Source organism: Buteo buteo, chromosome 1 (genome assembly GCF_964188355.1).
Source record: "Buteo buteo chromosome 1, bButBut1.hap1.1, whole genome shotgun sequence".
Lineage (NCBI taxonomy): Eukaryota > Metazoa > Chordata > Aves > Accipitriformes > Accipitridae > Buteo > Buteo buteo.
The window spans coordinates 5,602,771-5,628,087 of record NC_134171.1 but is presented as its reverse complement, the minus strand read 5'-3'; positions in this window follow the sequence as shown (position 1 = coordinate 5,628,087).

Below are 25,317 nucleotides of genomic sequence, written 5' to 3'. Positions count from 1 at the left end.
ATGTTTGCTCTTGTAATGCCTTACTCCAGTGCTGAGAGCTTCCTCTACACACATGGTTGAGACAAGATAGTTTACAGTCAAATACACAGCAAGGGGACAACGTCTGCATCTCATGGTTCAAAGCTGCTCTAGAAACAAATTAAATTAGGTCTGGGATGAAGTGCAGCATTTAACACATACTATTATTTCAAAAGTCATATCAGGTTACTAGACTAACAGATTTAGGAAAGTTTAATTTCTGTAGCCAACAGAAGGCAAGGAAATGATGTTACCAGTACGTCACAAGACACATCTAGCTCCCTTATATATAGCTGGATGGATAAGAAACACATTTGTGTCAAAAGTCTGTTACAAGGTTCAGGGTGACACTCTTCCTTATTACAAAATTTCTTAATAACTCTATTTCTCTTCCAGTCCTATCCTGTCCCCATTTTTGCAGTTCTACGCTAATATGTTAATAATTACACCATCTCTTTTCATGTAGCTCATCACATACAATGGACAATTTTCTCTGTAATGAGTGTAAATATAGTTCCTTTAATATAAATTAGAGAAATATAGTAATATGGACACATTAAGGTTCTATTAGCAATAAATGTTTTCCTTCTCTGTTGGCAGGCAATATATTCCCCTGCTCCCAAATGAATATATATAGTGTGCACAAATGGGAAAAAAACAGCTTAGAAAAGAAAATGTTTTTGTTTTGCTCTCTAAACCTTTCCAGTTCTAACAGTCTTAGGAAACATTCACTGCAATTTTAGACAATCTTATAACTGCACATGATGGAAATAAATTAGTACAAAATACCTTCTCAGGAATCATCCAATGGATTTGAAAAAGAATAAACCCAAGACAAAGGTAGAAAGCTAAATAAGGATGTGAATATTAATCATTCAACAGCTGGAAGATATATATCTGTGCAGAGACCCAACTTCTCAGCTGGTATAAATCAACAGAGACCTGTCAGAGCTGTGTTGATTTATGTCAGCTGGGGATGCAGCTTCATGTTGCTCCTAAAGTAGGAAACAAGATGTCTGTTCAAGTCTGCTCATGCCATTAATGGTGGTATTTTAAAGAACAAGGGGACAATCAAGCACCAATTCCGATTTACACTCAATGGCAATTTTATCTAATCCCCATTAATGGCTTTGAGAAATCTCTGTGCAAAGCTACTACTTTACATTACCATATTTATGTGCTCCTAAGGATGGATATCTTTTCTGGAATGTGTGTCCAGTTAAACAATTATCAGATTTTTGTTGGGAAAAATAAGTTCTAATTACATGTGTAATAAACCACTGCCTTTAACTACTTTTTTTTTTTTTTTGCCTATGAAGCATAAAGGAAGAATTTTCATGGTTTTGTTTAGAGAGTGGCAGCAGGTTTAGTAACAGAACTACAAGAACAATAATGGGAGTGAGAAATTCATCATCATCTTAATTTGATACAAACCAGGACGTCTGCAGTGAAATACATTGTGTTAATTAGTGTTAATTAGTCTTCCACAAAAGCAACAAGGTAATATGGAAACATCAGCCAAGAAAACAAAGTAATTTTACGTTATGAAAAAATGTTAATATGAACTAGAAAAAGTGGCTGAGAAAATAGCTGTTATTCCTATTTATTTACATGCTCAGTTGTTTTCTATTAATAACCAATAGGTAACCATATGTTTGAGCCCTGATGTTGCATGAGTAATCTGTGCTTTAAGGCACATAGATGAATTCGCCTCTGGAGGAAGCAGTCCTTCTTCAAAGATTTGCCCTGTGCTCAGGAGAATACGTTTCCACCAGGCAATTGGATTGCCTTTCAATTGGATTGTAACCTGTCATCCGTAAGTGATTATGGATTGGGAGCAAATCCAAGGAAGTCACTGAAACTGTTCCATAAGAAACCAAAAGTTTCCAGCAAAGTCTTAGCTTAGAAAATTTTGGTAGCCTTTGACTGGCAGGGAGAAGTAGACAAAGAAAATATGGAGCAAAGAAAGCTGATCATGTCTGCAGAAATTATGTGTGAGGCAACCAGATACCACTGGGTAACGTGGCCGTTGTGTAGGGCAATGTCAGGAGGAAGACTTCTAGGTCTCTAGTTCAACTTTCTTTTCTAATCAGGACTAACATTAAAGCTAGGGAAGGTTTATAAGGACCTTGTCCAGTCAAGTTCTTAAAACCTTCAAGGATGGAGACAGGCCCACCTCTCGGAGCACACGTTCCTGTATTTTTGCAGCAGCACACTGAATAAATTTTCTTTTTATCTAGTCACAATGTTCCACTTTCCAACCGGTACCCAACACCTCCTTTCATACTTTCCTACTTTAATTTGCTTAATACTTTTTAAAAATCCACCACAGAATTTGATTTTACTTTATTCTTTAAGCAAATTATGCATATCTTATTGGTAATGACATTTTACTGATTTGTACTTCCTGTTTTTAACCTGGTTCATTCTCTTTTCCCTTCCTTCTAGCTCTAGAGACTAAAAAGCTCTGGGGATTTGCACAAAATTGCTATTATTGTACACTGTATAACTGTAAAATATATCTGTACTATTGAAAGGTAAATAAATCAGTTGTGTAAAATGAAAAAAAGCTGTGAAACATCCAGATGGAGCTTTCTAACCATCAAAAAGGTAATCAGCATTTTGCTTAGCAACCAAACTTTAATTATGTTAGTTAATCTTGGAGGTGGAAACAGAAGTGGAAGATCTGATGCTTAAGTAAAATTGATTGACTCCATAAAATGTCCTTGAATAAAAGAACAGAAATGACGTGGCCTTTGGAAAATATTACATGAACAAAGTATACTTAAAATGATTTTGTCATCGTGAAGGTGTTTGATCACTTGTAAGTATGTTGTCAGCAAGGTGTTACAATTTTCTAATAGTTTTGATAGTCTTCCCTTGAAAGGAAACAATTTTGGGGGAGGGTAATAGTAAGGTTGCTGCTACTTCAGGTGAAGGAAAGGCATGATTTCCAATACATATGCAAAACAACAATATGGTGAAAACATCAAACTGTTAACCAACCACTCTTCCTAGTAAAATAAGTTTTTCTAGAAATGTAAACTGACCTGGTGATAAACATGACTACCAGAACAAATCTGGGCCGGAAATAATCAGATCAAATATAAACCAGTGGAGTCATCTATTGTTCTGCTACAATCAGTGGGAACAAAGAGGCACCTTCAGAGAACAAGTCACCTCATCCTCAAAAGATGTTTAACATAGGTTGGCTGAGTCACCTGTCCATGTACCTTCTTTATTTATATATGATGGAAGGAAAAAGTATATTTATCTGACAAAATGTGGATATCTACATTGGTACTAAAATAGTATGATTTATCACAATCTGAAATATTCTGGAGGAATCTCTACTTAACAATTTCTATTTCCTTCCACTGACTTCATGAAATTTGATTGACTCTACAGCTCAAGCTGTAGAGACCTCAGGGTGGGTGAGATTTTTCACAGCTTTGGTGTTTTAGATATAGTCAACCCAATTGCTAGTTTGATCAGATTGGGCTAGAACTTCTAATACAAAAAGATGACAAACTGTAGTGGAGTCTTTGGAGTTCATATGAGAATGACTGGCATAAGCACAGTAAAAAAAAAAATTAAAATCAAGGTAGTACATTAAAACACCTTCTAAAATTGATTCCCCAGGATTCGAAGGAATGAAGACCATGAAAAACTTCTGTCATCATGTATGAAGACATGCTAACATGATTCTTTTTCATGTTTCCTGTTGTTTCCATGGAAAAAAACCAAAACAAAACAAATTCCTGCAAATATTTGAGTTATGAATGCTCAAGGAATTCCTAGTAACACTGAGGCCTCTTTTACAGATGAAAAAAAGAATAACATTGTAGTGGAAAAGTTAAAAGTTAATGGGAGCATTTGATTTAAAATAAGTAGTATCTGTGACAGCTTGGTGTGTTACTGAACTCCTGAAAAGAGCTGGAAGAAGGTATCACTGGAAACAGTGAAGAAGTATTCACTAATCTGAAATTTGTTTAAATCAATTTCAGCACCTTACTCTAGAGACACTTTTATAAAGAATGATGTGCTACAGTTTCCAGCATGAGGATCTTTTTGAGATAAGCCTGTATTCAAACCCATACCTTCTATGTGCACATTGTGGCTTTTTTAAAACAGTCCTCATCCCTGAGTGGCCAAAGATGGGAAAAGTCAAATAAATTAACTTCTACCGACATATGCTAAGCATCCAGAAGTTAAAAAAACTTGCCAGTTTAATTTTCAAAAACCTGATTCCTATGCATTTGATTGAAAGAACCTGTATGATACCAAGATCATCTTCAACTGCACCATCTGGTAGCAGCTCATAATCTTACCATAGCTAAGTGTGATGAAAGCCAATTTAACAATTAATGCAGATGTCTCTTTAGGGGATTCATTGTATATTTTTTTTTGATGCTATCTACCAGCAAGATCATGATGCAAAAGTCTCTTTTGGCCTGATTTTTACCCCATTCTTATGAATTTTGAACCAGGACCTGCACAAATGATGGAAGATCTGCATGTTAGCAGTAAAGTCATGTTAGGGGTGAATCATAACCTTCCCTCTTCCATCTAAGAAAAATAATCATAATTTTTCCATCCCTTGCTGAAACTTAACAGTCTGCCAGGTGGCAACCACCATTTCAGAGACATATGCTTGAAAAGCAAAACATCTACCCAGTCATCCTGAGACAATTGCCCTCACAAATGTGATTCCAGTGATAACTATACTGGACTTGGAGCAGTGCAGCAAAATTAAACTTGCGGTCTCAGAGGCTTTTAAAAAACACTTGGCCTGACGATAGAATCACTCTGTGCCAACGAATACTTTCTTTTTCTATTTTTTTTAATTCTCATCTAAAGTGTCCCCAGAGTAGATGGGGCATTGTTTCTTCTTTTTTAAAGATGCAATTGGTAGCACAGTGAGCAAAGATGCAAACATCTGGACTAGCTCTGCGCCAAAATTCTTGATGTCTTTTCTAACACACTGCTTATCCTTCACATCTGCTGGAGGGTAAAAAGTAAGGAAAAGCAAACCAAAGCAATACAGCCTGAACACACACGCTCATGAAATCTTGCATCTACAGGACCTACTGTTGGCCTTTATAAGCCTGAACCAAGGCAGTAAAAAAGGTCTCCTGGATTTAGCTGTGGTTACATTTAGACACAATGCATCACTTCCTTCCAAACTTCTCTAACACCCAAAGGATGAGCTGGATAGACTTAATAAATACCTGTGGCAGGTAAAAATAGGCCATGCCTTGCTTCATGGTCTTCAGTCAGTGGGTAGCCCTTACATTACCACAGACCTGTGGAGGCCAAGAGTTTTCCCTTGGATTAATGTTTTGTTTAGCTCTAACAAAGACAAGTTTCAAAGGCTGGAAACTATCACCTAATCAGTTACACAGTTTATCAGGAACCAAACAGAATGATTGGTTTCTCATTCAAAAAAAAGTGTAGCGAAAAGAAAATCTCGAAGGAAGTACTCAACAGAAGAGTGGAAAACCAGAATATGCATAGCTTTCCCTTTATAGATTCTTTAGTCTGAGATGACTCTGTCTCTGGGTTCATTTCTATTTTCACTCTTTGACTTCAGTAGCTCCCCACATTTTTTGCAGTGCACAAAGAGATTAGTTGATCTTATCTGGGCTACCTCCTCCAAGCTAGCCATCTACTCTGCTTTTCAGATGAAGCATATCTGGTTTTCTTGGACTAAATAAGGGTACACAGATGCTCTTTTCTCTGGCCAATTGCTTAAGTAATCCATTGGTTTCAGTGCTTTTACACAAAACAGACAGAATCAAGCCAAAATCAGACCACCCTGTTACACAGTGGTACTTTCAGTAGCAAAGTTTATTCACTGTGGCTTTAAAAGAAAAAGGAGATAGAAAAGTGAGAGCAGGTGTTCCTGACTCCAACAGGTATTCCCAGTAGAGGTACTTCATATTTTTGATGCACCCATCTGTGTGGTCTTACCTCAGGTGATTAGTGACTCTAAAAGATGTGACATTTGCAGCTTACTGATATTATACACTGGCCAGCACTATATCAATCACTGCTGCCAGATGCAAATGCAGCCTGTCACCAAGACATCCCTTTTCCCAAAGCAGTTTTATGTCAAGATGAGAGCAGTGTGTTCCTGCTTGAGCTAACACAGACCAACTCTACTGAAGTCCATGGAATTATACAAAAGTTAAACTAGGTTACGTCGACCTATATATGGTAAAACCTTCTTTCATCTATTCCCTTATAAACTCAGCATGACTACAGTGATCTCAATGATGCCACTGCAGGGTTATACTACTGCGCGGTGTGTGTGCAAATTTAGCCCCGTGTGTTACTACTAGAACTAACTGGAATTTTTACCATGGAATCTAATATGGGACTGCAATCATTTAAACAGCATCTACAGGAGACTTCCCTAGAAGAGCATCTGAAAGATGTTAAGAAACCTCCCAGCTCACTTTAACCCTTGGATATCCATTTCTAAAAGCTTAGAAGCCTGGGACAGCTAGCTAACTATCTCGGAATTTTTAGTAGTATTGGCTTCTAGATTCCTGCATCTTTGGACTGCCCCATGATGGAATCAGGAATCCCAAACTTCTGGATTTCTTTGTTTGTGCACTATAACTATTAATATCCCTGGGATTCAAAAAACAGGATATCAGACAGGGCCCCTAATGTTTTCTAATCTCAGATTTTTTTCTTTTCAGATAGAATTTCACTTAGTTTATTTACTAATATAAAATTTCAGAATTTAACAGATTTCCAACATTTCTACTTTCAGATTGTAGATACTTAGAAAACTTGTCTTGGAAATATCTATTAGAATCTTGAAATTTTCTATATACCAGCACCGCCAATCATTGTCAGGCACACTGATGTGCATCAGTCATACAGCACGGAGGACTTCAAATCTCTATATGCTCTGTTAATATACAGTGGACAGATATCAGCAGTTTGAGCTGGTGAACTAATCAGCCAAAAACTGATTCCTTGGCAGTACCTCACTGGAGAAGGAAGCTGGGGAGACTGAATGTATATAGCTAGAAAATTCAGGTGTTTGAATTTATGGTGGATGAGTACTAACGCTTTGTGGAGTGCTAAATGTTAGAGCAGACTCACAAGAGTTTCAGTGGGTATAGTCCTACCACAGCGTTTTATCAAACATGGCCACAGTTAGTCCCATTAACTTCTGTGGGGGTCTTTACAATAGCTTATGGGATACTGCTCCAGAGAAACTTGGTGCTTGTTCATCAATTGCATGCATTTCTCCTAGAGTTTTAAAGCTTTCTAGTCTTGCATCTTTGAAATATTTATAGATGCTTGTAATTACTGAAATGCCTTCTTGGGAAACTTTCAAGCTGTTTTAAAAATGTATATGTATGGCTTGCTTTCACAGCTATTTCTGAATTTAGATGCAAAATATCCCTTCCTTTCACTACTTACTCACTCAACCTTTGGGTTGGGGGTGGCGAGCAGAAGAGAGCAAGTCTAGGCATTACACTTTTTCTGTTTGCCTTTAAGACCATTAACACAGCAGCAGCAATTATGGCTCTTTTTTTGTTAGTAGCAAGAGATGGGCAGAGGATTCATTGACAAAAACTGTAATCCTTGCAAAGGTTTTTTTGTTGTTGTTGTTGTTGCATTTTGCAGTATTTTACCTCATTGGAGTCAAAAGGCTATCCTCTCTGCCCCTGCCCTTTCTGGGTCCATCAGTCTGAAATGCTCTGTCATTTGAAAGTCTATGGAAGCAGATGGTGGGAAAAGAGAAAGCTGAAATAATTATTGATTAGCTACTTTAACATCAGTGGCAATCTTTCTAGTTTTGCATCTAAGTTTCAGTTGAGTTACAGGTGACACATCAATATAAAATATATAAAATAATAACAATAATAGTAGTAATGATAGCAATTTTCTGAAAATAATTATGATTATGACAGTATCAATAATGTCACATTGTACTTAGGAACTTTACAGCTTACAGTATTTTATAAAAAGGTCACTATTATTATCCATGTGGATTTTTAAAGAATGGCAAAGCCAGGGAGTAAAGAAGAAATTAATTTGTTCAAGGTCACTCTACAGAGCAATGGAAAAGCTATGAATTGAAATCAGGTTTTCTGAGTCCCAAGCCAGCTCTTTAACGTATGGTGACAACACTTCTTATGAAGGATAGCAGGCACTTAAGAGAACGAAATACCACAGCATTAAAAAAAAAGCACCACATTAAAGATTTTTGCTTTGCACATTTTATAGTCTATTCCCTTTTATGAATTCCAGAAATTCACATTTATTTACAAGACACAGAGGAGAAAGAGATGAGGCCCAGTGACTTTTCAGACACTATTTTTTTTCTGAATAAAATGTGTTGGGATACTCTTGCAGGTAGGATGTATAACAAGGAATAGAGTATAATTACTATTGGTGGTGGTGTGTTCAGGTGAAGTGAAGATGCAGGCAATACATGCATAGTAGACCTAAACACTGGCTTCTTGCCTGCCTTTGTCACAAAATATAACACTGCCTGAAGCAAAATCTTAGGTTCTCATATCTTGATATGATCTGAGCAGGGCCATGATACTCCCATCTTGCTTTTCGTCTGGGGGAGTCAGGTATTGCCTAACACCACAAACAAATAATCATTAAAGGGTCAGCAGTTGTCACTCATCAGTATTTGAATTTCTGAACGTATTTCCTATTCTAGCTTTGCGTATGGGCTTTCTCTGTCTAACTTTGAGCTAGTGTAAAGATCTGGCAACAAACAAACCAAAACCCCAAAGTAGGAGAGATATCAAGAAGATGGCAAAATCTACTTTTATTGATGGGCTCAGAAGTTAAGTAAACACAAATTTGTGTGCAATGTTCTTTGTCCAGAGGCAATCCCAGTTTGCCAATTATTAACATTACTTTTGATTAGTTCAGCAAATCTCAAAGGGTAAATGCTGCATTAATAATGAGCTGTAGGCATTAGCAGGATGTGTGAAGATCTTGCTGTACTGACTGTGGGTATTCCCATTGAGAATATTTGTAGAAACGCAGTATAAATAAGGAAGCTATTAAAATGCTCTAGATTCTCAATGACTTGGAGAATTTGGGGCACTTAAATTTTTTAAGATCTTTGTATTTTTTCTAGGACGTGGAAAATAAGTGGATTTAAAGCAGTTTAAAACCCCAAAAGAACAGGATTACCTTTTCAATTTTCCATTTAGATAATCTAATTTTGACACTAAGCTTGGTAAGTAAGCATAGTGGGTCATATTTTCCACTGGTATAAGTTTTTCAAGATACACTGTTTTTTCTGAGAGACCTATGAGACCTATTCCTGTTTACCCCACTGTTTCATAAAGGACTGTGGATCACTCTAATATAGAAGGGTGGCAGCTCTGTCCAGCTCTTAATTAATTCTTCATTTTGGGAAATGTGCATAGTTGGACTGCATGAATAATTGAGCTGTGTAGCCAGTGAGAAAGAAGTAGATTGAATGAAGCTGAAAAGCCTACATGTATGTATGTGTGATTTGAAACATTCCATTCAATTGAAGATGATTATTTAAGTTGCAAAATATTAAAAAGATGGCATTTAAAAGCAACTCTTTTGATTATAAGGTATTTATAAAAACAAAAATGGTTAAAAAAAGACCAGTTACCATCATTGCTTTTGGATACTCACCTCAAGAATTCAATGATTAACCTTGCTTAGGCTGTGAGACCCCTATATTCAGTTCCTAATTATTTATGGCAGAGCTCCTGTATCTTAAATTAGATTGTAGAGTTTTATGGTTCTGAATTCTTCTCAATTTCTTCTAGTTTTATTATTTTACGTTGTATAGCTAAACATTCAAGGAGACCAGAGCCTGGATTTTTTACCTACTCAGTGAATATCCCCACCAAACCACCATATTGCTGAGCAAACCTACATCAAATTGTGACAGAACTCGAACACAAACACGACCTTGCTATACGTCTCTGCTCTCAGTCAGGCAGAGGATAAATTTTTATTATGGATACAACTGGTATAGTTTAAGACTGTACCTTCTATAGCCATGTCAGAATACCTTCTCCTGTGTGAGCAGAAGATCATTTTCAGCAGCACTAATATGAGCTTAAGTCATTTCTGAAGGATGGAAAAAGGAAGCTTGAACCTTCCTCTCCTTGGTTTTAACCACTGACACATTGTCTCTAGCAAGGATATCACCACCTGACTTTTTACTTCTGTGAAATTAAATAAAAACTGAAATTAAACTTTTTGAGGAATTGGTGTCTGGCTCATTAAATTTTAGAATACCTGAAAGCTGAGCCTCATGATAAATTTTCTATTTTACTACTATAACTACTAATAGTAGCAACACTCTAACAGCAGCAACACTAACACCAACACCAACACCTACTGTTTTCACTACGACCAACATGAGACTCTTCACAGAACTCAAATAAATGGCAGAAAATACATAGGAACTCTGAAGAGTGATGAACAATTTGATTTATTTAGATTCAGGTGTTAAAATTGTTATACTAATTTGACAGCATAGATAAAACTATGAAGAATATCAGATGAATGGGATTTATCAATGAAAAGTCAATAAAAGAGAAACATTTTTGTCATTAAACACATTTCAAAGTATTGTTAATTTTCCTTTTGTTTAGATTTCATTGTCCCCTTTGTGTTTGTGTTATTCTCACTTAGGTCATACAGGCCTGTCAGACTCTACTTAAATCATCCTTATACTCTTTACATCATAGTAAGCAAAGAAGCTCTCCTGTGGCAAATGTGCAGGGAAATTCCTGATTCTTGCAGAACTTTTTCACTAGAACATCCCAAACAGCTTTTATGGAGTACCTCCTAATATTCATCTTTAGCCAGTGGAAATCTTCCTAGTTATCTCAATAGGGTCAATTTAGGTCTTTGTTAGGAGAGGATAAAATCAAACGTGTCAAAAGATTTATGTAGCACTACAAAGTCTGGGTTAGTGGACTTGAGTCAAAATATGTCTGAACATCTAGTAGGCATAACAACAGTTCACAGAGAAATGGTGCTCAGGGATTCAACAGAACAGAGTGCAAGATGAAGACTTATCATGATGTGTTTTCCAAGTTAACAAAAAAAAAAAAAAAAGAGAGGTATCATTAAATAATTGAAAATGTTTCTGTCTCCTTTTTTTTTAATGTTGTCTGCCATGGAAATTTCAGACACTTAAATTAAGACCTGTAAGTATTTGTGTTCCAAATTATTTTCTTCCAAATTTCCTTATATCAAAATGATGTTCTTATTAGTTTCTATTTCTAAATGAACTCAATAAGAAGGTGATTTTCTGAGAAAAGTGAAAAGTGTAGATAGAAATGAATTATTGGATTATTTTCAGTTAGCCAAAAACTAAATGAAATTTCCTATGCAAAACAATTGAACTAACCCTTCAGCTGTTTGAAGAATGATTCCTGAGGAAAGGAGCAATTATATAAAAAGATTAGACCTGATTTTCCACTTTATAATAAGCAGCATAATTTAATCTAATTCATCGGTTTTCTTCTTATTCAATTTAGGATCAAATTAGGTTCTTCATTTCACCAATATATATCTGAATTAAATAAAAAGGTTTGGACTTCTCTATATACTAAATTTGCTGTTGTATGAGTTAATGCAGAGATACAGAACAGCAGTCAAGGACTGAGAAATGAGCTAGTACTTTGTAAGGTGAAGAGGCTGATTGCTTTCTTGCTGTTTAATGTCTATAAGTCTCAAAGTTTAATATATAACAGTAAGATAACAGTTTGGTATATGTGTAGATCATGTGTTTTTTTACCATGCTGAATCAACTCTTCTGTCAAAAATATACAATATGATTAAAAATAGAAAAAATATTTTAAAAGCTAAGAAAATGAGCATAAGAAGTTTTAAGATCAGACTATTGCTAGAAAATTAACTTATAACATTTATGAACATTACTTACAGTAGAAATAAAAAATAGATATATTTCCTTTAATATTAAATCTACTTTGACGTCATATAAATGGATGAATGGGTGAATCAATGAGAGTACAAAATAATCCATTATAAGATGACTGCTATATACACAGAATAAAATATACTTATTTCATCCAAAATTGTATACACTTTAGAAGTACATTATATGGTACATTATAATGAAGCAACAATAAACCCATGGCTGGGATTTTTCTGGTCAGTATTATTTGTCATTCTCTGTGGCCATTCTCCAAAGACTGTGAGATTCTCATTGGCAGTACTACACATAAATCAAAATATATGTTTTTGCAGAGTTTTATACTTTGACTTTTTAAATAAGTCAATGCAGACTTTGTGCTCTAAATAAAATAAAACATATATACTTAGTGCCCCTCAACTGGGAAACAGATTAAATCTGTAAGAAACAGACCAGAGTCTTTCAGCAGCATTTAGATAGGGGTAGTTAGTCTTGCAAAATGTAGGTCTGTCACTGAAAATGAACCCTAAACCTTGAATCTTATTTTCCAAGAGTTTTAAATCAAAATCTTTCACTGCCACTTGTAAGTGTGTAAGAGACATTGTTAAAGAAAACAACAGCTCAGAGAAACACAGATACCTACTTATACATTGTCTACTAGGGTATAGACTCCTGGAAAGCTTATCATAGAAAATTCCATAGTGTGATTCCTACCCTGTTTGTGTTTTATTAAGTTGTAAAGGCAGAATTAGGGATTTTATATATTAGGATTTTCAAAAGCTCTTAGTTTCCCAGGTTCCAATTAAATTGCTCTGCATTTTTAAACACCTAAATATCTTTGAATATCTGCATCAAAACCGCTGGTATTTGTGCCCATTACATACAATCCCCTTAATTATAATAGCTGAACACTTTGCAGTTGTTAATGGATTTTATCCCTGTGAGACAGGGAAATGCTCTCACAGCTTTGATAGCCTGAGAACGGCATACGTAATAGATTTAGAGGCTTTCCCGGAGTCACACAGAGAGGCTGGGATGAAGCCAAGAAGTGAACTCATGCTCCTCAAATTTAATCCGCTGCTCTATCTGGTCACCCCTTCTTTGTTCCTGGAAAGGGCCAGAGTGGGAGCAGATGGGATGATGGCTTAAATACACTTTTGTCTCCTTTTCATTATTGTCTGAATCCTTCCCTAATTATTTTACTCCTTGTGGTAATATGCAACAGATTGTCTTGAACATGACATGGTCCACTAGAATCTCACTTCACTGCAACTTCATTACTTGGAAATTGTAATTGTAATGCTTCATTTGTCTTTAATGTTACTTCATAAGTGACAATTTTGAGACTCTACAGAGAATAGCCTAATGTTTCTGCAGTCCCTAATGCGTCACATGGCAATACTGCACTAAACACTTAGAGTTGCTGCTCATGCTTTTTTTCCAAAATGCTCTACAGTGAGAGATGAAGGCTGAGTAAACAAATATCCCTCTAGACTGGGATTCAGGCACTGAACTGGGAATCACTGTGGGAAAAAATGTTCAAGTGAGGCAAGATGTGATTAAGACGATGGAAAAAACAGAAAAGAACTAAAATAAAAAATGATTTTTTGTTCTTTGGGAAATCTCAATGCCATGGATTTCCTTTCTTTACTTAGCGCTACATTTTTGTATTTTCAGAATGAATCAAGGAGTGTGTAGGGAGATTCATCATGGTGGGGGAAGCTGCACAACTAAGTTTAAAAACACATGGAAGTGTTCTCATTGTCATCTTTTGAATCATAGGAATGTACAGTAATCAAATTGAATATGACAAAAACCAGAATGTTTAGAGTGCTCGAGTTCTTCCCATAAAAAGCATTTTAAGGTGCTTACACAAGTTTTATGAGTACTTTGATGCTTCTTGTGGCTTTAAGCACATGCAATATCCCGCAGACACCTCATCACCCATCCCAAACATCATTAGTTTAAAAAAGAGGCTTATGTCTGATTCTGCAGTTCCCCACTCCCGCTGCTTCTCCTTCAGCTGAAGTCATATCAGGGTTTGTGACATCTCACTTACAGGAACATCGTTAGAGAGAATTATGACCTCAGGTGAGAGAGAAGCAGCAGGAATAGATGAGGTTTTCAGGAGTGAGCCTCATGTTTGTGTAGAAACATTTGTGAGATCAAATTTAGAGATCAGAAAAAAGAGAGAGAAAAAGGCAGAAAGTACTACATGGCTGGAACTTTCTCCGATGGATTGTTTTCCAAGTTTTTCGGGAAGCATCTGGGACTGAGACTCCAAATGCAGTGACATTTTACTTGCCAAAATATAGCAGAGGAAAAATTAAAATGGGATCACAGCACATAAGTCTGAATTAAACTTTCTCTCCTCTTTATCTTCCTTTAACTTTCATATATGACCTCCATCAAAATAAAGTCTAAGAGTCTGGGCAAACCTCCGGTGATGTAAACTGATAGAGTTCTTCAGTGAAGCTTCATTAATTTGTAGTGCTGGTGATATGACCCTACTAACATCATTGGAATTACCTTTGATGCCTACTACAAATTCAGAAAATGGCTTTGAAAGACATGACTGATTATGCTACATTTGCTTCTTTGAAAGAAAGTGGATATTTCTCTCTGGAACTTTTAATCCCCTATGACATTTCAAGTGTAACTAGTATAATCATAATCAGAATCAAACCCAAAGGATCAAGAAATGAAAAAGAATAATTACATTATCAGATTAGAGGAAAAATTACCACAGTTTTAAAGGGATGACAGAGGTTTAATTGCTATGTGAAAAATGTTTCATTTTTACAGAAAAAAGGAATCTGAATACATACTTCAGTGTAACCTTCATGTTGTGTTCCATGGGAGGTGAACACGTGAGACAGCAGAACACACTCTGCGTTTCTGAGCAGAGTAGGAAAATCTGAATTTTGTTGGTCTGAGGATGAGGGAGTACAGGTGTAGGGAGGAGAAGATCTGGGAAAGAGGATAGGGATGGGGAGAGCTGGGAGAGAGAAGGAATAAGCCTCCCAGTTCGTCTTGCTGTGGAGGGATGGGAAGAATATGGAGAATGACCAGTAACAGTGAAAATATTGTTTTTCCTTTTTTTCCCCCAATAATAGCCATTACTCCATGCTCCCATCTGGAGTGGCAGAAGTGGCCAGCACACCAGTGGCGTAGGTAAAGCGGGAAGGAGGCTGTGGCCACATTGTTGTCTCTGAGGGTCTATGGTTGGACTTAACCACCTCCTCTGCCTAAAGCTACAAAGGGCTTTGGCCATACAAAGGTTATAGTTATAAAGTGGAATCCTTTCAGCCAGGAAATCTACAGATTTATTAACATCTCAAAGTTATGAAGAAGAAATTTTTCTGGACTAAATTCCACAGGTCCTCACGGCAATTTCTGCAGAATGTTATTAATATTGGAAGACTCCTTTTTTTTTTTTTTTTTTTGCAGTTGTGTTTTGCAATGCTTACCACGCATTTCTTGGTCCATAGAATATGTTTACACTAACCGATGAAGCAATGCCACAACACGGCCTTGTAACTCTCTTGCAATCACCTACAAGCATTCAGCACCTTGTCATTTGTCACTGGTTTGGTTTTAGTGTTTGCTGGTGTAACCCCACGATTCCCAGGCACATCCCAGAGGGTAGTACAAGCCAAGAGATACTCCCACAAGGCAGTTCTCCATCACCACCCTGTTTTGGGGAAATAAGAAAGTTAAGCTGTTTAGAAATAAGTGGTGCTGTACCAAGTTGACCTCAGGGAGAAGAATGTGCCCTAATTAGTTTCCTAGGCATAATCAGGCACTCTATCAGGTGCAGACTTTAAAGCATCCTCTCTCAGAGCTGGATAGATCTGGTATCTTCCAAGCTAGATGTTAACCCCATCAGCATGGAACTATTGCACTCACAACTCCTTTTTAGAGGCAGAACTTACTAACTGGGACTCAGTGCTGTGTTTACTCAGTTTCTGACTATTTTCTAGTACAGACATGTAGCCATGCAGCTCTCTGTAGGTGACTTTCGTCACATAACCAAAAATGTACATTCCAAAAATGATTTGTCACTTTTGATTGTAAATTCAAGATGTCAGTGAATTTGCTGTTTAATTGGAAAAGCTAGTAGAAGTTGAAATTTCGGTACCATTATATTATTCTGCTAAAATCAATAATAGAAATTACAAATCTGATCAGTTGCCATGACTTCTAGCTTTATTTTGACAACACATTTCAGAATCTCATTCATGCTGTCATCAGAACTGGAGTGCTACTTTCTCTGGGTTCTCTGCTGTCACTATGGTGTTTTTTTGCTTAACTGTTGGCTTGCTGCTTTCGTGATGAAGTGAACAGGATGGGATATGACACACTTTATAATATTAAAAATGGGAGCAAAGGGAAAGAGTACTGATTATTCAACTCAGAATGGACTTGACAATGGCAACTTCTCCCTACCCAGTCTTGAAAACGTAGCAGATAAGTTCAGGTATTTTGTCAATTTATTTCAAAGTATTTCACAACCTTTGTTTTTCATAACTTAATGCAGAGTATAAAAATATGGTTCTTCCATCCATTTGTGTATTTCATAACCTTTAGTTCCTGTTTCTCTGGCTTGCTGCACTTATGAGTTGGTCCTGGGAATATCTTCATAAATATGTAGTCTGCTTCAAGTATAGCCAGCAGACTTTAATTGCTGGTGTTCTTATGGCAGAAAAAATCTTTGCTTTTAAAAATTTAAAGTTTTAAGTGTTTAATTGAATATAGTATATTGCCTATTGAGTTACACTACATTTGGGATTCTGTTTCAAATAAAACCAAAAATCCTTACTTTTCATAGCCTTCCAGGCCTCATGGTGGACTTTTAAAATCTTAATTAATTCTTAGAGTCTTTAAAGATGGCCATTAAAGAAACTGCTGTTCTTTCTCCTTCACAAACTTTGGAAAGTTGGTTATAAAGAGGAGAGTAAAGAACATTTAACCAAGATGAAAATCTGAAGAGCTGTATTTCAGAATAAGTGTAAACATATATTTCAGCTCACAGCTCAGTAATTTAAGATTTCGGACTTGTTCTTTATGACAGCAATCAGAAAATTACTGATGTGCCCTTAGCTGAAATAACTTAGTTAACAAAATAAGAAATAAAAATTATAAACAAGTGCTACTCCTTTTCCAAGTATGAACGATAAACAGTACTGCAATATTATCTGAAAATTTATAAAAAGCTCAAACAAGTCAGTAATGCTCTAATAAATAAAGGATTAATTTTAACAGTTCTAGCAATAGCCACGTTTCAGTAATACTATTTTTCTTGAGTGTGATTAATAATAATTATGCTTGCTACTGTATTGTCATTGCCATAAGCTTTGTACTGCGTTTGCAAGGTCTCAGAACTGACGCTTGTCAGGCTTGCTCTGTCTGAACTTTTTCTGATGTGCCAACAGCTTTTTTTTTACTTGGTTTAGCTGTAATAGCAATTTCTCTAATTGACCAGGTGTCTATAGCTGATTTGTTTTACTTTTGTTTATCTCTGTGTGGTACAACCATACTTTTACACACACAGAGCAGTAGGAAACAGTGACTTTAGGGAGAATGAGATTTTTACGGCTCCAACGCAATGACGTAGTGCTGAGAAACTCAGGCCTGGGATGATAGCAGAGACTTTGAGAAGGGAGACGTGGGATGCTCAGAGATGAGTTCCAGACTGGCACTGGAGATTCCATGGCTATAAACAGCTCCTCAGTGGTCAGTTAAAGAATTGCAGACCTGGAGGTGGATAAAAGTGGGTTTAAGTGTAACAAAGTGAATAAAAGAAATAGTCTCTGACATATTTAATGGACACCATATATACTGTAAATCTGGATGTAACATGGAGCTGCAGACCAATGAATTAAAAAAGAAGTGTGAATCCCTGTTAGCAAGCTTATAAAGATGACCCAAGTGGATCCTGGGAAGAGGAAGAAGAAACCATCAACATGAACCATCATTATTCCTGCCAAAGGACTCCAGAAATTATGACTCGGTATAACATCACTCCATCACCAACACCAGAGTGAAACCACCAGTGGGTAGGGTGAGAATAACCCCAGAAGTAGGAGTAGAAAAAGCATGTGTGTTTTAATTTTAACTCTGTTATTACTATTACTGTGACATTTTCTCTTAGTGAGTACTTTACCTGCATTACTATTTTTTCTTTTCTGTAACAATTAGATCTAGATTAATGATAATACTTGAATTAGACTGTTAACACTTTCATAATACTAACAATATATTTTTAGCTTTAGTCATGTATATACACAGGGTGTTCTTCCTTTTTGCCTATAAACAAAGTTTCCAGTGAAATTCAACTGAAATTGGTAGTCTGTAGGACAGAAGTTAGGCAAACTGCAAAAATGCTCTTCTGTTTCAAATCTGAGATATTGCAATATTCCAGTGAGCTCCGAGTTTGTGATCTTGCAAGCAAACCTCTGAACATGTGAGTGATATGCAGCTGCATTTGGAATGAACTGATGAAAGTGCTGTTTATAAACTTGTTTAGGTACTATGGCTACAGACCAGGTTTTATTCCCACCAAACATGTTACCCCACCTTGAAAATATTGCTTTGTGCTTAGAACTGGAGGAACAGAGGACAAAAGGACCAGAAAATACTCTCATATCTTCCAGTCAAGTCACACACAAGCATGACATAGTGCTTCACTCATAAACTGGCTGTCTCCACTATCAATTAACTCTTTTGAAACTTTTTGCTGACTTCATAGGTGTGAAGGGAAGCTGAAAGAGTTTTGAGGGCTAAATAGTTTAAGTTGAAACTGGAAATATATTAGGTCATCAACTAATGGGAAGCTACTGACACTGAAGATTTTTTCGGCATTGTAGAAAGAACAACACAGAGTAGTGTTTCCATATTTTTTTTTTCAGTGGGTATGTTTTAAAACTGACTTTTTACCAGAGCCTGTAGTGATAGAACAAGGAGTGACAGTTTTAAACTAAAAGAAGGAAGAAATTCAACCTCATTAGCAGTAAAAAAGAACGATCAGGAGTGCTTATGCAATCTAGGAGCTAGGATTCCATTAAAAGTAGTAAAATAAGCAACTATGTTTGATTTTGCATTTGCTGAAGTTAAAGACAAAACTGCAAGTGAGTTCAGTAGTGCAAGAAAGGGATTTTGGTTTCTGGCAAGTTAGATGAAAATAACCTCCTAAGTCGTTGAAAATGGGAATGAGTTAAGATGAAAAACACCAAGTTCAACTTTACCATAAAGAAAAATAAAGCATGGAAGATGTGATTCAGTTTCCATTTGAATATATCTTAATGCTGGTGTTTCCATCTAGAGGTCTATTTTTAAGATAGGGTCCTAAATTCCCATTTTTTTTCCAAAATCTTCAACTTGGTTCAGTTGCTCATACACAGATGTCAAATATCATATGCCATGTCCTGAGAACATTTTCCCCAGCCCCCAGCTGCTGTTTCAGAAAGACACAGGTCTCCTGTATGTGTTGTCTCATCTCTGTAAGTCCTATACAGATGTCTCAGAAAACTCAGGGCATTTAAACCAGCCCAAAACTTTTATTCTTAGGCAACTGAATCCTTCTCCCACAGTTGATCAGATTAAGCCAACAGAAAGTGAATTGCAATTGATACCACAGTAAGAACCAATAGGTGGCATCTCAGTTACATGAAATTATTATCATGATTACACAGTGGGTTTTGGCAATTAATAGGCTTAGCTGGTCCTATGTAAGTAAAGTTTTTGATTAAACAGTGTCTTCTGAACAAAAAAAAGGGGAGAAGGGGAATGGCAACTTAGAGCCTTTTAGGTCAATTTAAGAAATGACATTTTTCTTTATCTGGAGCCAGTATATTAATAAAGGTGGCAGCAGAATTTAGTCTAGAACTCTTTGGTATTTTGTCTTCCCCAAGAAGAAAAAAAAATCATTAAAACAAGTACAGAAAGATTGCTGTTGGGTCAAGACTACTGAATGTCCAAGGAGCAAATGGAAGCGGTAAGACCGGGAACATCTTTGGTTCTGTAGTCAAATTATACAGCCAGAAAAAGTTGCCTAACAGAGTCAGAAATCTCTGCCTTTTTACACTATGTGAGGTATCCAGAATACATCTGTATAAATACTTTTTCTCTAAGAATAACTCACTCAGGGAAAACAACAATTTATGCCATATCTGTCTCATTTAAAACATAAACCAGAAAATCTACATGGTTGAGGTATGGATCACTGCCAGGGAAATATCAACAATACAAGGAAAAAAAAAATCAACATTATATACCCGCTTTGCATTGTTACTGCTAACACAATTGTTGACATTGTAAATTGACTCTTAACATCATAAATGGCTTCCCACACATTGTAAAGTAAATCCCGTAGACTTTTATTGGTATCATAAATGGCTTCTTAACATGTAAATGGCCTCCTTCGTATGGCAATGTAAATCCCATAGGCTTTTATTGACAACATAAGTTATATAGTGTATTGCATTTTGCTATCATTGTTGGTTTTCATTTAAAAACTAAATAAAAGTTTGAGGAAATAAAACACAGGGATTTGCACATTTCCAATTGTGGCCACCCTTGTTTTTCTGCTCCTGTGATGAATGTGAAATGTCAAAAAGACTTGAGAGTCTTTTCTTATGTTTAACTCCCCTTTGCAAAATCAAATAGCTGAACAAGAGTTCACCAGTCTTGATATTTCAGTAGGGGCTGACAAAGCTGACAAAATGGATGTAAGAAACTGTAAAATAGTAACTACAGTCTATCCCATTTCTTGGGCACCTTTCACTCGCAAAGATCCCAGCGCACTTCAGAAAATACACAAAATGCATGCCAGGAAGCAATAAAAGGAACCATTTTTCATATTAAAATTACAATATAGCCCAAATTCTTATCTTTAATACTGCTGTGTTGCTTGGCTTTACTCTGAAATGTCTGCCTCCCTGAGAATGAACAGCAATAGCTGTTTAATAGTACTCAGTAAAACTTCACTACGTTTTCAGATGTAAAGCATAAACCCAAATATTTTGTAAATCTGGATGACTCTGTGGGCCATGCCCTAATTATTTAACTGATTGATTAACTTCCTACAGTGAGATCGAGGGTGATGATTTGTCGGTGTGAGCGAACACATAATCTCAATTTAGGGACGATAATTTAACAAGATATTGATCAGAAGCTATCTGAGTGGCATATTGTTGTTATGGTTCTGGTGTTACGGTTTCTGAAGCTTACTGCACATACAAGATACACTATGTTTAAGTCACTAAGAGGATGGTAACTCAGATATCTGGGATCACCTGAGCCGACCCAAAATGCAGAACTGAGTAGAGTTCATCAAGATGCTGAAGCGCATATCACTCACAGCACATCAGCGAATCCCTCCCACCCATCTAGGATTTCTGGACAACCAGCAGATAAGGAAATACATAGTAGACAAACTCACAGAACAGTCGGTGCGCTGTCAGGAGAGAACACAGATCAGTATTCATTGGATTCCCTGATGAACTCCATCCAAATGATTACAACTTGATTAATATATATCTACAAAGACAATGCATATTGCCTTTTTCTATAACAGAGTTTAAAAAAAATAGCTTTCATATATGTGTATTCTATCTATATATTTTTTTATATAGTAATTAAAGCATTGTTCACTGACAGTACAGTATATATGGGTTAATTTCTTATCTTGCCCTAAGAATATTACATGTGAGAGGACTCTGAAGTGTATTTGCTTGCATGATTACACCTTAGGTGAGGACAATCGTGTTCTAATCACTGTTATGGGAACAGTTCATGTATTTTATCCAGTGACAGTTTAATGCAGAGTAGTATAAACCAGTGACTGTTTAACACAATGGCTATTCAATTCAGATTTCTGAGGGAGAGTTAGATGCTTGAATAGTTTTGAGGAGCTACATCAAAGTGTCAAAAGTCACATTTGAAAATGGCTTTATAAGCCCTAAACCAAAAACGTGATTGACCCAGTCTCATCAGTCCATTTTGAAATTAAGCTACATGAGCTCAGCTAACCTTATGGTCCTGGCTGGTAAGTAAGAAACCTGACATTTTAACCTGCTCCGGTAGGATAGCAACTTTCTTTTGCATTCATGAGCAGTTCAGTTCTTTCCAGGTTTGTTTGATCTTTGGTCTGTGCCTTAATTGCAAGGTCAGTAATCCTGTTTTAAAGAAATGTAGTCAATGACACTCCCTTTTTTTGCCAGTAAAAAGTGAACAACAGCCCAAAATTCCCTCAGATATAGATCAACTCAAATATAGTTAACAAAATCATGACTGTTTTTACCAAACCTGAGTTTTCCCAATATGCAATTACATTAACATACATATTACATTTCTGCTCACATAATGTAACTGGACAACTAGATCTTATTTTTTCAAGTTAAGTCTAAAAAGCAATTGCCAAATGCATTCAGAGAGCACCAGCTTCAGAAGGCTGCTGAACTATTTAAATATTTAAAAGTTCCTTTAAAAATTGCCTTAGAGGAGAAAAGATTATGCTGTGGAGTTGGTCTGACTTTCAAAGTCAGCTCATTAATCATAGTTAATGCTCCTTGTTATAGCAGATAGTAATCTGTACTTCTTATAAACCGACACTGCCCACAGCATGAAAATATTTCTGATCCATCTAATAAAAATTTATAGTGTCATTCCCTTCTAAGGCTGGTGTCTTATATCCTTTGTAGTAGGTATCTATGGAGTAAGAAGGTCTCAAAAGGTACTCGAATTTTTATATATATTTCTTTTCTCTATTAGTATATTTAAATGTAAGTATATAGGTATGATATACATATGTGGACATCAGGTTGTTCAGGATTTTACCTAGACAAGTTCTGAAAAGCTGCAAGGGTGGAGATTCATCCACATTGCTCGTCCCCTATTCTTCTGTTTAACCAATATTATAATGAAGAACATTTCTCTTACATGAAATCAAGATCCTCAAAAATACCTTGTTTTAACTAGTTATGTTTCAAAGGAACTAAAGCAACTCAGTTGATTGAAAGGTCTGGATTCAGATGATGTGGGCATCTAAATCTCACTTCTGAAAAGCTCTCAGACTTCAACAGGTTGTTTTATAATGAAGTGGAATTTAATATTTCTGTCGTGAGCTCTCAGACACATGAACACTGTAGCAAGGATGGGTGAATCAAAGACAGTTATTCACTGTAATTCACTGTAGTTCCCTTTGTGGTCCAGTTCAGAATGTCCCTTAATGAGCTAGCTTGCTAATTGTCGCTGCTGTTGGAAGCTGTTGATATTTCCTTCACCTTGAACACTGTCTCATCCCTAGGTGATGTTCCTAGTGGCTTAAATTCTGGACCCAAGGGGGATTCTAAGTCTGGACCTCCAATCTGAAAAGGTTCTGAAGTTTCAGTACTGTAACAGCTGTAATGCACTGAATTTGTTGCACATTAACTAAGCGGTTGGTTTACATATCTTCACCATGGTCATGCATAAGTGAGCATTCCATGACAGAAAGACTTTACACATAATGCTCAGTGAGACTGAAAGGTGCACCATAATTTTAAAGCAGCCCTGAATGTTGTTCAGCATTTTGTTTTCTTCTTTTGGCTAATAATGACTATTTTAAACTCCCTGTTTAAAATTATTGGCTAGAAAATTGCATTCAAATCAGTGCACTTAAAGGTATCTCTGAGATGCCTTCTACCACCTTTCTTTTTTTTTACAGCCTAATTCACAGTCTGGAAGTCATTGGTCATTCCTGCTGTATCTACTTGAATAAACAACCTGCCTTATCACGACTAAACCTCCATTATAAATTCCTTCCTGGGTGTGTAAACATCCTGCACAATTTCAATGTTAGTATGTTAGACAACTTTAGCCAAAAAGACTCATGTCTTCTGTGGAACTTCTCCAGGTGATGGATGTGGTTTTCTGCCTCCCATCTCTGGAAAAGTGCCGTAGCATCTTTGTGTATGTCTTGATTTGTGAAAAGCTTGTGTAAAAGCTAGTGAATGTGCATTCTCTGTTCTCACTCTTTATCACTGTGTCTGCCTGAGAAGCCTATGAGTCATGAGAACCATCTGGTAGTGAATGCTGGCTCCTCATCTGAAGAAATAACAGTCTGGCATACATTCAGCAGAGCACTTGAGTACCTGAGATGTCCTTTAGGTAAAGCACAGAAGTCTAAGCTTAAAGAATGATTCAGGAAAATCCTACCTAACCTCTAAGAAACCATTAACACCTACAATTTCAGGTGAAGTTTCTTGGACTTCCTAAATTGCCACTCTTGCTAAACTGGGTACCTAAGTATCTTTCTCCTTCCAATTTCTGTTAATGATGGAAAAACACAAGTTACTGTTTGCCTACACATCCGAAGGAAGTCTAATGCACTAAGAATATTTAGACTGTGCCTTATTCACTTGCGCTAAACAATATTGAGTTAGAAAACTGCTGCTGGAAGTCCCTTTCATAAGAAACTGGTGACAAGAACATTGGCTTTAAGGCTGGGATGCCTTGATCCTGCCCTTGTTGTGTGGTATGAATCTAAAGCGCCTTCATCTGAAATTGAGGGGCTAATCTTCATGGGAACCATGTTTCTTCTGCTAATGCTGGGAGAAGGCAGGAGTACTCACTGCATAGCCCGGTGTTCAGATTCAGGAATCCAGAAGTAAAGCAGACAAGAGAAACTCAATTTCTACTGCGTCAATGTCAGCATTTAGCTGCAGATAAAGGGACTGGGATTCTGATTCTTAAATTATTTCTATTTTTTAGGTAATGGCTATTTAATATAAATTGCTTAAAAAGCTGAGGGAACAGGATCTAGGATTCATATGTCAAGAAAAGTTCCTTTTTGCTCTTGTGCTTTCAGTCAAGGTCAGAGTCCCTTTTAATCTCCTTTTTCCAAGGTTTTTCAGTTTTTTACTTCTTGATACATACTGACACAGCTTCAACAGAAGAGGAAGACAAAAACTGGAAATGGTTCATGGCATGATCAGTAGAGTGGGCTTCTTTGGTTGTGAGAATGATTACTTAAAATCTACTCAGCTGAAGTATTTAAATTCATTAGGCAGTTTCAGGCTCTGAGACCCCATATAATATTAAATGATTGACTTTAGAGAATCTGTCATCCTGCGAACTCCATTAAAGAGTTTTACATATAAATTTTAGGCATTGCTGTGCTATAGATTGTGATGTCTAAGGACTTCTGAAAGGTTGCCCTCTTGCTTTCAGGCTTATAATCATGGCTTAGTACTAATGAGTGCAGACAAAAAGATGACTCTCACAGTGGCAAAAAAATGAGTAGATCAGCACTGGAAACTTTTCAGACACTAGGACCTCAAGGTCAGATTTGTTGTATCTTAAATGCGTCATCGGTTTTTTAC